Raw genomic sequence first — 13,648 nt, 5'->3', positions numbered from 1 at the left:
TTTAACCTAACCTATTGTATAGACTTTTACAATATAATATAAACTTTGCAATGTACAATATGCGCACCGCTGTGGCCTTAGAATATATATACAAGGCACAGGGTCGGCAGCAGCAGCAGCGTTAGAGTATTAAGAAAATGACAATGTGCATGTAGTGCAATGTTCACAGTTTGGTGGTGGATGTTGAACTGTTCAACAGTCGGACAGCATTCGGGTAGAAGGTGTTTTTCAGTATGGACGTTTTTGCCCGGATGCTGCACAGCCTCCTTCCAGAGGGAAGGGGTGTGAACAGACTGTGCGCAGGGTGGGTGGAGTCTCGGAGGATGCAAGTGGCTTTGTCTCTACATCTGGAGATGTAGATGTCCCCAATGGGTGGTAAGCTGCATCCGATGGTCCTCTGTGCAGACTTCACCACCCACTGCAGCGCTTTCTTCTCCGGCACCGTGCAGCCACCATACCACACAGGCAGGCAGCAGGACAGGACACTCTCCACTGCACAGCTGTAGAAGGCCCCGAGGACCTCGGTGTTCATTCTGGCCCTTCCCAATTTCCTCAAAAAATAGACGTTGGTGGGCTTTCTTGATGACAGCCGTGGTGTTGGTGTGCCAGGTGAGAGTGTTGGAGAGGTGGACTCCAAGATACCTGATGGAGGAGATGATCTCCACCGCTGCTCTGTTGATGTAGAAGGGGGAGGGGATGGTGGGGGCTGACCTGCGGAAGTCAACAACTATCTCCTTGGTCTTCTGGGTGTTGAGGATGAGGTTGTTGTCTCCGCACCACCGTGTCAGGTTCTCCACTTGTCACCTGTATGCTGTCTCATCACCTTGGCTAATGAGCCTGATCACTGCTGTATCGTCTGCAAACTTAACAACATTATTCTTGTGCTGGGCTCTGCAGTCAAAGGTCATCAATGTGTACAGCAGTGGACTGAGCACACAACCCTGGGGTGAGCCAGTGTTCAAGATGACAGTGGAGGATGAGGTGGTGTTGATCCTGACACTCTGTGGCCTCCCAGTCAGGAAGTCCAGGATCCAGTTGCACAGTGCTGAGGGGGCTCCTAGTTCATCCAGCTTGGAAACCAGTTTCTGCGGGATGATGGTGTTGAACACAGAAGTGAAGTCCAGGAACAGCAGCCTTGCATAGGAGTCCTTGTTCTCTGTGTGGGAGAGGGCCTGATGCACCACGGTGGAGTTGGCATCAGCTGTGGTTCAGTTTTGCCTGTACGCGTAGTGGTGCTCATCTACAGTCACATCGATGGTCTGCTTCAGGCACCTCATCACCAGCTTTGGCACAGGGATTATCCTTGATGTCTTGAAGCACGGCGGAATTCTGGTTTGGGACAGAGAGGTGTTGAATATATCCGCCAGAACCTCAGACAGCTGGTGTGCACAGTCTTTTAGGACCCTCCCTGGTAGTCCGTCAGGGCCCGGGGCCTTTCAGGGGTTGATCGTCTGCAGCACATTCCTCACCTCAGCTGTAGTGATGTTGCTGACTGGGGGATCTTTGGGGGAGGGAGGGATTCGGGAGGGGGTGGTGGTGTTGGACACCTCAAAACACACATAAAAGGCATTCAGAGTGTCTGGGAGCGCTGGGTCTGCAGAGCACTGTTCTACATTGTTTTTGTAGTCTGTGATGCATTTGATGCCCCTCCACATGCTCCATGGGTCATTAGATTGGAGGTGGCCTTGAACCTTTAGGGCATATGTGGACTTAACTCTTTTTATTCCCGCCGACAGGTTCCTTCTGGCTGTTCTGAGTGCTGTTGCATCACTATCTTTGAATGCAGCATCATGAATTTTCAGCAGGAAGCGCACCTTTCCGGTCATCCAGGGTTTCTGGTTTGGCCTGATGGTGATGGTCTTGGAGGTGGTCACATTGTCTGTGCAGCTCTGGATGTAGCAGTGCACAGTCGATGAGTATTACTCCAGGTCCACATTGCTCCCTGTTGTTGCAGCTGCTCTGAACATTTGCCAGTCGGTGGTCTCAAAGCAGTCTTGAAGCATGGGCACAGCACCAGTTGGCTACACAGAGATGGTCTTTGTGATGGTGTCCCTGCTTTTCGACACTGGACTGTAAGCAGGAAACATGAGGAGTGAGATGTGGTCTGAGGTGCTGAAATGGGGCGGGGGCTGCTCTGTCAGCTCCACGTATATTTGTATACACTTTATCCAGCATGTTTTCCCCTCGTGTGGCGATGTTTACATGCTGGTGGAACTTGGGGAGAATATCTTGCAGGTTTACGTGGTTGAAGTCCCCTGTTACTACATACAGCGCATGTGGATGTTTATTTTGGTGCAAGCTGATGGAGTTATGTAGCTTCTTCAGAACGTCGTTAGCATTAGCTCGTGGGGGGACATAGGCGGCCACAATAAACACTGCCATAAATTCCTGCAGAAGATAGTGAGGGCGGCATTTTACTGTAAGATATTCTATAGCTTCAGAGCAGTGTCTTTCCACCTCAGAACAGAGCAGTGTCATTGCACCTAGTGACTCAAAATTTCACACATTATTGACAAATGTTGGTTTCTCAGAATGCAAAAGATCGAGAACCACATCCTACTTTCTCTGGATCAGGCTCAAAACTATACAATCGCCCCTCATAGCATCATACTCTGGGGCTATTTTTTTGCTAGTGGTACTAGTGCATTGCACAAAGTGGATGGAAAAATGAAGAAGGCCCATACTCTGAATTCTTAGATGAATTTGGAGAGTTTATCTTCAACTTGTCAACTAGTGCAGATAACATTCTGATTATTGGTGACTTCAACATTGATATAAATAAGCCTTCTCATCCCCTCTGTAAATCATTTATGGAAATTATGGATGTATTAGGATTCCAGCAATGCATTCAGGATTCGACACACATTAGTGGAAATACCCTGGATTTGGTTCTCACACGTGGTGTTGCTGTCACAAATATTGACATCATGCCTCTTTGATCACTCACTTATTAGGTTTACAGCTTTGCTGTGGTGTTTAGTGGAACAACAACCTTATTTATCATTGTGGTGACACATCAGCTCCTCAACTACAACTGAACTCAAAGTTAGACTGCCTAATATCTTAGCTTTACGTTTGGAAAATGCCCAATCAGTAGACAGTCTTGTGGACAGTTTAAACTCAGCGCTCAAAACTCGACATGATTGCGCCACCTATATTAAAACCATGCCCCTCCAAAACACAGTCATCTTGGTTCAATGATTACTTATGTAATCTCAAGCATAAGGCTAGAGGTCTAGAATGAAAATGGCGTAGTTCAAAATTAGAAGTATTCCACCTCGTGTGGCGTGGTGCTATCTTAGACTATAAGCATGCACTACTGGCTCCAAAGCGGACCTATTACTCTGATTTGATTAACAAAAACAAGTATAACTCAAAGTTTGTGTTTGACACGGTGGCAACACTTATTCATGGACAACCACCTGTAAGTCTCTCTCCTTTGACAGCACAAAATTTCTTGGATTACTTCGAGAAAAAAATAGATGACATTAGGTTAAACATATCCCAGCATGCCTTAACCCAGCCACTACACCCTGCTATTGAGATGGGTGCTGTTACTGAGGTATTACCTAGATTTACAGAATTTGATAGTGTCTCACTAGGTGCGCTGAGGAAACTCATAACGTCTACAAAAAGCACAACCTGTGTATTTGATCTTATACCTGTTGTGAAAGTGTCGTGACACGGACCCACAACAGGGGGCGTTAATGAACGGACAATGGATAAGCCAAAAAGTAACAATTTAATGTTGTGAATCGCACAACGAAGTACAGACAATAACAATATGGTGGAATGTCAATTATACACAAGGTGACGTGTGGGCAGGCTCGACGATAGAAGACGTCTGGCGAGAGAAGAGCCGGATCCCACACAGCTTCCACCACCACCAAGTAAGCCTGCAGTCTGAGAGCGAAGCGCTCTATTGGGGTGATATGGTACTACGAGGTCCCTAAGATAAGATGGGACCTGATTATTCAAAACCTTATAAGTAAGAAGAAGAATTTTAAATTCTATTCTAGAATTAACAGGAAGCCAATGAAGAGAGGCCAATATGGGTGAGATATGCTCTCTCCTTCTAGTCCCCGTCAGTACTCTAGCTGCAGCATTTTGAATTAACTGAAAAAAAGTATCCGACCTTATTATTTTTTTCAAAAACCATATGGATTTGAATCACGTGTGATTACATCAGACATGCTTGAACCCTCGTGGGCATGCGAGAGTTTTTTCACGCCTGTCGGTTACGTCATTCGCCTGTGGGCAGTCTTTGAGTGAGGAGTCGTCCACCCGCTCATCGATTTTTTTCATTGTTTAGGAATGGCTCAGAGACTGTTGCTTTGTTTGATAAAAAATTTTTCAAAACTGTAAGGCACAACTGAGTGGACACCATTCAATAAATTCAGCTGGTTTTTGGTAAAAATTTTAACGGCTGATGAGAGATTTTGGTCTGGTAGTGTCGCTTTAAGGACGGTCCACGGCGCCTGACGGCGATCTGCGCTTCGAGGCGGCAGCGTCTCGCCGTTTCAAGTTGAAAACTTCCACATTTCAGGCTCTGTTGACGCAGTAAGTCGTCAGAGAACAGAGAACTTTCAGAAGAAGTCGGCATGAGGAGTTTATTCGGACATTCCATTGTTAACGGACATTTTGTAATGAAAGAACGTGCGGGCAGAGTCGCATGTCGGGCTGGACCCGACCGCGGGGGGTCGCGGCAGGAAAACACCTCTGTTGGAAATCTTAACGGGCAAGTTGGAACATGCCCAAGCTGTTAAACAATTTCTCAGTTACTCACTTGTTGAAAGCCATTAAAAGCCGCCTGAATTCTACAAATGGTTTTCAACACGGAGGTGTTTTTCCTGTCGCGACGCACACAGATTTGCCGAGTCGTCACGGAAACGACTCGGCGAATTTGCGCGTACGTCTTTCATTAAAAAAAATGTCCTTAAACAGTGGAATGTCCGCATAAATTCCTCATGCCGGCCTCTTCTGAATCTTCTCTGTTCTCTCACGATGTCCTGGGTGAATTAAGCCTTAAATTAGGATGTTTTCAGCTCGAAACAGGCCAACGACAGCGCCTGGAAGCGCTGCAGGACGTCCCGCTCCGTGGGAAGTCCTTACAGCGACAGAAACACCCCATAATCTCTCATCAGCCGTTAAACTTTTCACAGAAAACCAGCTTAATTTCTCGAATAGTGTCCACTCGGATATTCCTCACAGGTCCAGAAAAATTTTTTGATAAAGCAACGCGCGCCGTCTCGAGCAGCGTGTGAAACAAAGGAATTCAGCCGAGAGGGCGGGACCACATCTCACTCAAGGCCTGCCCACAGGGAAATGACGTCACCGACACACGTGAAAAAACTCACGCATGCGCATGAGGGTTCAAGCATGATTGGTGTAATCGCACGTCATTCAAATCCATATAGTTAAAAAAAAATAAAAGGGTCGGTTTATTATCTAAGAGACCTCGTATATATATAAAACCAAGTGACAAAAAGCAATGACAAATTGTGCATAGCAGAGATAACCAATGTTCTGCGAAAATTATTTAAAAATTTCAGAAACCAAAAAGTTGAAGAAACCCCAAAAAACGTAACATCACACAAAAAACCCCTTTGATTCAAATGCATGACATTTGATCACATCTAATTTAACTTATGAAAAGTCACGTCTAACAGGACTTTGACGTAAAATTTTTTCCAAGGCAAAAATTTGGTGGAACTTAAAACTAGTGTTGGAAGAGGTTTGTGCAAGTGTGGCGCTCTAGTTTAAGATATTATTTGACAAAACACTATCTTATCAAGTTAACATGTATTTCTATTTATCACTGAATGTATGAATATACATTGGTCATTCCATCCAAAATGTTGTGGTTTATTAAACTGAGATGGGACTTTATGGTAAATTGGAACCGCCTATGGTATTCATTTATTCAGTGTGAACTGAGGTGTTTGTTTGACAGAGTGATGGTAACTTTATAGGAAATAACATTTTGTATTAAGAGCCTCCTCGCCCAATATTCTGATATGTTGCATGATGCTGTAATGGTGACCATCTTAGATTTTCTTCAAAATTAGGTCACAGGAAGTACCTGCCACCAAACAAATGCACATCAAAAAAATTTTTTTCACAATTTCCATCAGTGACTTGACAGAGGTCACCAAAATCCACACCCAAAATGACCCAAATGAAAACTGGTGTGACAACCTTTAGCAGCCTGCTAACTGAAATCATGGAGTTGTGTCCTCCGGATAACAGAGGAAAAAGACCACCCAGACTGTTACCAACACAAAGTTCAAACACCAGCATCTGTGATGGTATGGAGGTGTGTTTGTGCCCATGGCATGGGCAACTTACACATCTGTGATGGCACCATCAGTGCTGAAAGGTACATCCAGGTTTTGGAGTAACACATGCTGCCATCCAAGAAATGACTTTTTCAGGGACGTCCCTGCTTATTTCAGCAAGACAATGCCAAGCCACATTCTGCACGTGTTACAATAGCGTGGCTTCGTAGTAAAAGAGTGCGGGTGAGTCCAGACCTGTCGCCCATTGAAAATGTGTGGTGCATTATGAAGCGCAAAATACGACAACAGAGACCCCGGACTGTTGAACAACTGAAGTCGTACATCAAGCAAGAATGGGAAAGAATGGGAATTCCATCTACAAAGCTTCAACTATTAGTGTCCTCAGTTCCCAAATGGTTATTGAGTGTTGTTAGAAGGAAAGGTGATGTAACACAGTGGTAAACATACCACTGTCCCAGCTTTTTTGAAACATGTTGTAGGCATCCATTTCAAAATGAGCCAATATTTGCACAAAAACAATAAAGTTTATCAGTTTGAACATTAAATATCTTGTCTTTGTGGTGTATTCAATTGAATATAGGTTAAAGAGGATTTGCAAATCATTGTATTCTGTTTTTATTTACATTTTACAAAACGTCCCAACTTCATTGGAATTGGGGTTGTCGTAGTATCAATAAATGTCTTCAAAATGGATCTTAATCTAGGGGTGTTGTAGCGGGGCAGAGCCCCCTTTCCGTTTGAATTTCCCCACTGGTTTGCCATCTGAGCAGGAAGAATGGATAACGTGTATTTATGCAGAAAGCATGACCAGATTGACAGGCAAAAAAGTTTTATTGGTGTTTTTTACATCATGAGAGCCTCAGAAAGAGACTTAGGCACATTTGTATGGGGAAAAAAAAGCCTCTTAGTATTTGTTGTTAACACATCGCGGGTCTGCAGCTGTTTTTCGTGAGGACACTCACAGAGCAGGACAGAGTTTTAAAGAATAATAAAAAAAAAAATGTCCTAGTAAAGCTCAGTGCAAGTATGCTGCTGTCACCACGCTTTGAGAGATGACAACTGGTTTTTCAACCTACGAGCCAGTTTTAATGCTGCGATCGACCCACAAAATCTCTGTGATCAACCGGTCGGTACAAAAATGTACAAAAATACGAAAATAATAGTAACACACAGTAACTTGGAGAAGTAACTTTAATCTGATTACTGATTTTGAAATATTAATGCGTTCGATTACTCGTTACTAAAAAAGCGGTCAGATTACAGTAACGCATGGCATCCCTGGTTGAAAGCATGTTACTCATAGGTTAGAAATAAGTTTTTAAGTACACTAGACATTACCTTGACATATTTCAACTCATGAATTACTTACAAGTAACATGTGTCAACAATAACATAACTTACCTACCTACAACTTATGGACCAGGTATGTGGGATGTATGAGCCATATGCTGGCATGCATCGAAAATACTGTGCATGCTGAAAATTTTTTGACAACCTTGCTGTACTACGACGTACACCAGGGTGCTTCAACATGCTCTTAACTTATACAAAACTTACCCGTTACTTACACTCAACAAAAATATAAACGCAACACTTTTGATTTTGCTCCCATTTTGTATGAGATGAACTCAAAGATCTAAAACTTTTTCCACATACACAATATCACCATTTCCCTCAAATATTGTTCACAAACCAGTCTAAATCTGTGATAGTGAGCACTTCTTCTTTGCTGAGATAATCCATCCCACCTCACAGGTGTGCCATATCAAGATGCTGATTAGACACCATGATTAGTGCACAGGTGTGCCTTAGACTGCCCACAATAAAAGGCCACTCTGAAAGGTGCAGTTTCGTTTTATTGGGGGGGATACCAGTCAGTATCTGGTGTGACCACCATTTGCCTCATGCAGTGCAACACATCTCCTTCGCATAGAGTTGATCAGGTTGTCAGTTGTGGCCTGTGGAATGTTGGTCCACTCCTCTTCAATGGCTGTGCAAAGTTGCTGGATATTACTCCGGTCCAGAGCATCCCAAACATGCTCAATGGGTGACATGTCCGGTGAGTATGCCGGCCATGCAAGAACTGGGACATTTTCAGCTTCCAAGAATTGTGTACAGATCCTTGCAACATGGGGCCGTGCATTATCCTGCTGCAACATGAGGTGATGTTCTTGGATGTATGGCACAACAATGGGCCTCAGGATCTCGTCACGGTATCTCTGTGCATTCAAAATGCCATCAATAAAATGCACCTGTGTTTTTCGTCCATAACAGACGCCTGCCCATACCATAGCCCCACCGCCACCATGGGCCACTCGATCCACAACATTGACATCAGAAAACCGCTCACCCACACAATGCCACACACGCTGTCTGCCATCTGCCCTGAACAGTGTGAACCGGGATTCATCCGTGACGAGAACACCTCTCCAACATGCCAAACGCCAGCGAATGTGAGCATTTGCCCACTCAAGTCGGTTACGACGACGAACTGGAGTCAGGTCGAGACCCCAATGAGGACGACGAGCATGCAGATGAGCTTCCCTGAGACGGTTTCTGACAGTTCGTGCAGAAATTCTTTGGTTATGCAAACCGATTGTTTCAGCAGCTGTCCGAGTGGCTGGTCTCAGACGATCTTGGAGGTGAACATGCTGGATGTGGAGGTCCTGGGCTGGTGTGGTTACACATGGTCTGCGGTTGTGAGGCTGGTTGGATGTACTGCCAAATTCTCTGAAACGCCTTTGGAGACGGCTTATGGTAGAGAAATGAACATTCAATACACGAGCAACAGCTCTGGTTGACATTCCTGCTGTCAGCATGCCAACTGCACGCTCCCTCAAATCTTGCGACATCTGTGGCATTGTGCTGTGTGATAAAACTGCACCTTTCAGAGTGGCCTTTTATTGTGGGCAGTCTAAGGCACACCTGTGCACTAATCATGGTGTCTAATCAGCATCTTGATATGGCACACCTGTGAGGTGGGATGGATTATCTCAGCAAAGGAGAAGTGCTTACTATCACAGATTTAAACTGGTTTGTGAACAATATTTGAGGGAAATGGTGATATTGTGTATGTGGAAAAAGTTTTAGATCTTTGAGTTCATCTCATACAAAATGGGAGCAAAAACAAAAGTGTTGCGTTTATATTTTTGTTGAGTGTATTAGATATATGCCAGCATATTCGCCAAATTTTTTATATGTCGACATACATTGGTTAAAATGTCAAGGTAAGACAGGGTCATACCCTATAATGTACCCTGAAAGAGTTAATTTTTGAAAAGGCGAAGGTATTTTATTTTCACCATTTTTTGGGCGTGCAAAAAGTTCAACTCTGAACAATAGTAACTGACACAGATCCCCTCCCTGCCCTCTGGTGGGGAGAGTGCAAAGAAATCCTTTGACACAGTGTGAGGCGTTTTCTTTGCAGTGAATAATAGATCCTGAAGGAAGTTGCAGAGACACAACCTGCAGATATTCAAGATATAGGATAACTTATCACATGTTCAGATAGCTTTGAAGAGTGTCACGGCATGTGAGGGCTTTTCCACCATAAATTACAATCAGGGAGAGGCCATATGCTGGTGTTGTGTCTCTTGCATGCACCTGTGTTACACTCTTGATAAGGTACGGCCTAAATCTTATCACCACTTCCAGCGTCAGGATTGTGCTGGGTATACAAATGAATCTGACCATTAACATCCAATAGAAAAGATGAATGCTGCAAGTTAAATGGTCAGACAGGCCACATAGTTTGAGGAATTAAAGCTCATTTCAATCTAGGATAAAGGTCTACTTCAATTTGGATTACATTCGCAAATCAGCCTTTATCAAACTGTTTTGCACAAAGTGTTTTAGTCCTTTGTCACAGTGAAATAATAGTTCAGCATTTCCTGTTTTATCCCCCAGAAATCTGGCTGATGAAAAGACACCTGCAGGACTGTCTGAGGTACACAGCAGATATAAACCAAACAGGATGCACAATGTACTATGCCATCACACAATAGGTTCACAGACACACACCTGTCACAACAACTGAACACCACGGTCACACTAGAGGTTAGACATGTGAACATAATGCACAGGGTCTCATAGAAGTTTGGTGAAGTGGTGACTTCTTCACAGGTCACTCTGGTTGTTGTGCTGTCAGTGTGCAGCTAATCATAATAGACAGATTGCTCCTTGCACATATTCAAGGCAAATGAATTATTCAGTAAAATTGCTTGGGTAGCAGCAGGGCATAATCTGATAAACACATTATTAGAATACTTCATTTTCTTGCAAATTATCTTAATGGCTCATTTTGAAGCTATCCTATCCAATTAAATTCAAGCTAGCATGTGGTGAATATTCCAACTTGTCAGCGAGGCCGCTAAATGATAGATTATTTTCAATCCAGCGACAGAATATGTTTGCATGTAGTGACAAGTTACTAGACTAACTTGCTAAAAAGACCATTATTTGACAGCTCATAAACCAGCTACAATACATGCTAACTAGCCAAACTAGCATGTAGTTAGTCCCTTTATTAGTGGTCAAGTGGTTGGTGCACTTGGTTTCATTGCGGAAAGTTCCTGGTTTAAATGTGGAGTCAGAAACCAAAACCAACATGCAGATCCACCTTGGATCTGCTGTGGTGATCCCCGAGTGAAAAACAAGGGAGCAGTTGACGGGACTTACTTTTACCCAAAAATTGCTAAACCATTTTTTATGAAACTGAGTGGAGGTTTGGGCACAGAAGAACAAATTATGAGTGGATCCTTATGAAGAGTATGATGCAGTAAATGGTTTTCAGCAGGTATCCCAAAAATATATTAAAGGATTTCTGCAAAAATTGGTCTTGAGGTAGGCCTTGAACAAAGGTAGAGTTATAATTTTTTGATTTGATTCAAGAATAATTTTTAATTTGTATTTTTGTAATGTCTCCCCTTGATACCAAAGTTATTTGTACCTTGGTAAAAACAGAATCCATCTGTATTAAACTTGGATAAACAGCTAAACAGGGGTCTGTTGGCCTTGATATGGACTTTAGTGCCTGCTAGTTACAAAATTGCATTATGTGTGTTTGAGCATTTTGCAAACCTGAAGCATTCCCAAATGGGACCTGGACCACATTAGAATTGTGTTACTGCACAAGATGCCCACAAGTGTGCAGAGCCGTGGTCCAAAACCAAAGGTTTTATTTAAACATCCCAAAGTTTTATGTATTTTTCAAAATAATACCTTAACCCAGACCCTTATTGTTCTCTAATCCTCAACCATTGGAAATAAAATAATTTTCAAAATTGCGAGACAATGGATATTGTGTCTTGTGCTGACCCCGGAAGAATTTCCAGAAATTGCCGTCCAATTCGGGAGTATAAAGAAATTAATTTATAAAAATCCACTTTGCCCATGTTCATACAATGTACAGACAACCCAGTCTCACTTTTTTTTTTTTTTTTTTTTTTGTGCTCCCATGACGAAATGAGTCAAATTTTCGTGACGGAGCTTTTTTTTAAACTCACTATTCCTAACCTTACTCCCACCTCCAACACTAACCTTAACCATAACCTAATCTTACTCCTTCCTCCCACCCTAACCATAACCACCCTGACCCCCCCACTTCACTTTTAATTTCGTGCAGCCATCACGGAATGAATGAGAATGAATTTGTGGTGCTGTGACGAAAATGAGGCACTTTTCATCACAATATCACGAATCAATAGATTAATGTATATTTCGTGCTGCTGAAGCACAACTTGCCGTGAGACCAGGTTGTGTACGGAACATGTGCACAGCTAACTAATAAGATAACTATGGCAATTTTAGGCATTCTTATGGGAGTCACCTCAGGACGCTGGCATGTCAAAGTTCATCATATGTTGAAGTCAACTTCCAGATTACTCAAATTGGGATATTTCTTCCTTGACAAAATCCAGACTGCAGCAAATAACAAGAAATTAAGTGAAATTGATGGGTAAAAGTAATGTAAGAAGAGGTGTTTCTGCACAGCATCTTGAAAAGTAAGAAGTAGCTTCCACATTTCACCCCTTACTTTTTCCATAGATCTGAACTTTGCAGCTTCATGCAATTCATGAGCTTTTTGCAACTATAATCCTATAGTATAGAACCTTTATTTTCAGTGTTCCTTCGTGATGGCACTGCTGATGTGAGGCAGTATTTGCACACACCCAGCGCCAAAGGAAGTGTTAAATAGCAGCATTCACAGCTGTCAGAAGAGTTCTGTATGCATGCGAGATGTGCCAAGTGTTGGAGCAACAAGCCAACTCAAACCCATAGGAGAGATCACAGAGTCAGGAAAGCCAACATGTCTCTACAGGGTCACTTCTCAACCTCTTCAGTGTTCTACTCCAGCTGCTTGGCCATTTATTCATCTCACACACACACACACACACACACACACACACACACACACACACACACACACACACACACACACACACACACACACACACACACACACACACACACACACACACACAACTACCTTCAGATTTCTACTAAATAAATAATCAAGTCATGAAAAATAAAGAGGATTAAACAGTTCTCAGGCGTGCTGCTTTTGACGTGTCATTTCAAAATAAGAGCTTGGTTTTACTGGCTAAATAAATAAATAAATAAAAAGTAAAATAAAACAAAATAAAAGCTTGACAATTTTCAACTGTTTTCCACATAGTCAAGAAAATATGGATCATAAATTAGATATATGTCGGTAGACTGACATACAGAAACGCATTAACTATGCAGCATAAACGCATGATGGATAAAAATTCATTCCCATAATATACACAAAGTGCGAGCAGCACTTCACAAAAGTAATTATATCTCTGCAGCGTGAGAGTGCATTTACCTGAGAAAGTTTAAAATAAACCAGTTAAACAATAACTCCGTGGAGATTCGTTGCCGGAATCCTTATTTTTCCGTGCGTCCGTGCGCGCCGCGCGGTGTTCCACCTGGTCTGATCGGAGCGCTCATTCAGAGTGCGGACCGGGACCAGGGTGGACCCGCTTTTGCCCGTCCCACTTCAGACTCCCAGTTTTTCTTCAGCAGAGGATGCACAGAGCTGCTCGCCTCTTTATTTTTTTGTCCTCAGGCTCTTTGAGCGACGCTTTTCTGGTGTCAACCCGCCTGCATTTGTCTTTCATGAGCACTTTTAATCTCTTTTATTGTGAGGAAACGATCAGTGAGCCGATTTTAAGATGTGACTAATCCCATCCCCAAATAAAACTACAGATGGAAGAAAGTAAATTCACACCAGAGCTCCACTCCTCCTTAAATCAAATAAACCAGCAACAAACACCTGATTGGGAAACAGACACATGGTGTGGATTTTGTCTGCTCAGATTCCT

At 43.0% G+C, this 13,648-nt stretch overlaps 1 protein-coding gene across 4 annotated transcripts in view; it reads right to left on the bottom strand.

Annotated features, from left to right (window-relative positions):
• The window catches only part of vit (vitrin), an 84,373-nt gene extending 71,047 nt beyond the window's left edge, over nt 1-13,326 (bottom strand). For 2 of the 4 annotated variants that reach the window (XM_034184602.1, XM_034184601.1), the window contains exon 1: nt 13,150-13,324. The gene's annotated coding sequence lies outside the window, so the exon portion shown is untranslated. Of the gene's footprint in view, nt 1-13,149 lie in introns of all 4 variants that reach the window. The other 2 variants (XM_034184600.1, XM_034184599.1) reach the window with 2 other exon arrangements.
• Between the last annotated feature and the right edge of the window lie 322 nt (nt 13,327-13,648).

Source organism: Thalassophryne amazonica, chromosome 13, assembly GCF_902500255.1.
Source record: "Thalassophryne amazonica chromosome 13, fThaAma1.1, whole genome shotgun sequence".
Classification (NCBI taxonomy): Eukaryota; Metazoa; Chordata; class Actinopteri; order Batrachoidiformes; family Batrachoididae; genus Thalassophryne; species Thalassophryne amazonica.
This window is presented reverse-complemented; position numbering and strand designations above follow the sequence as displayed.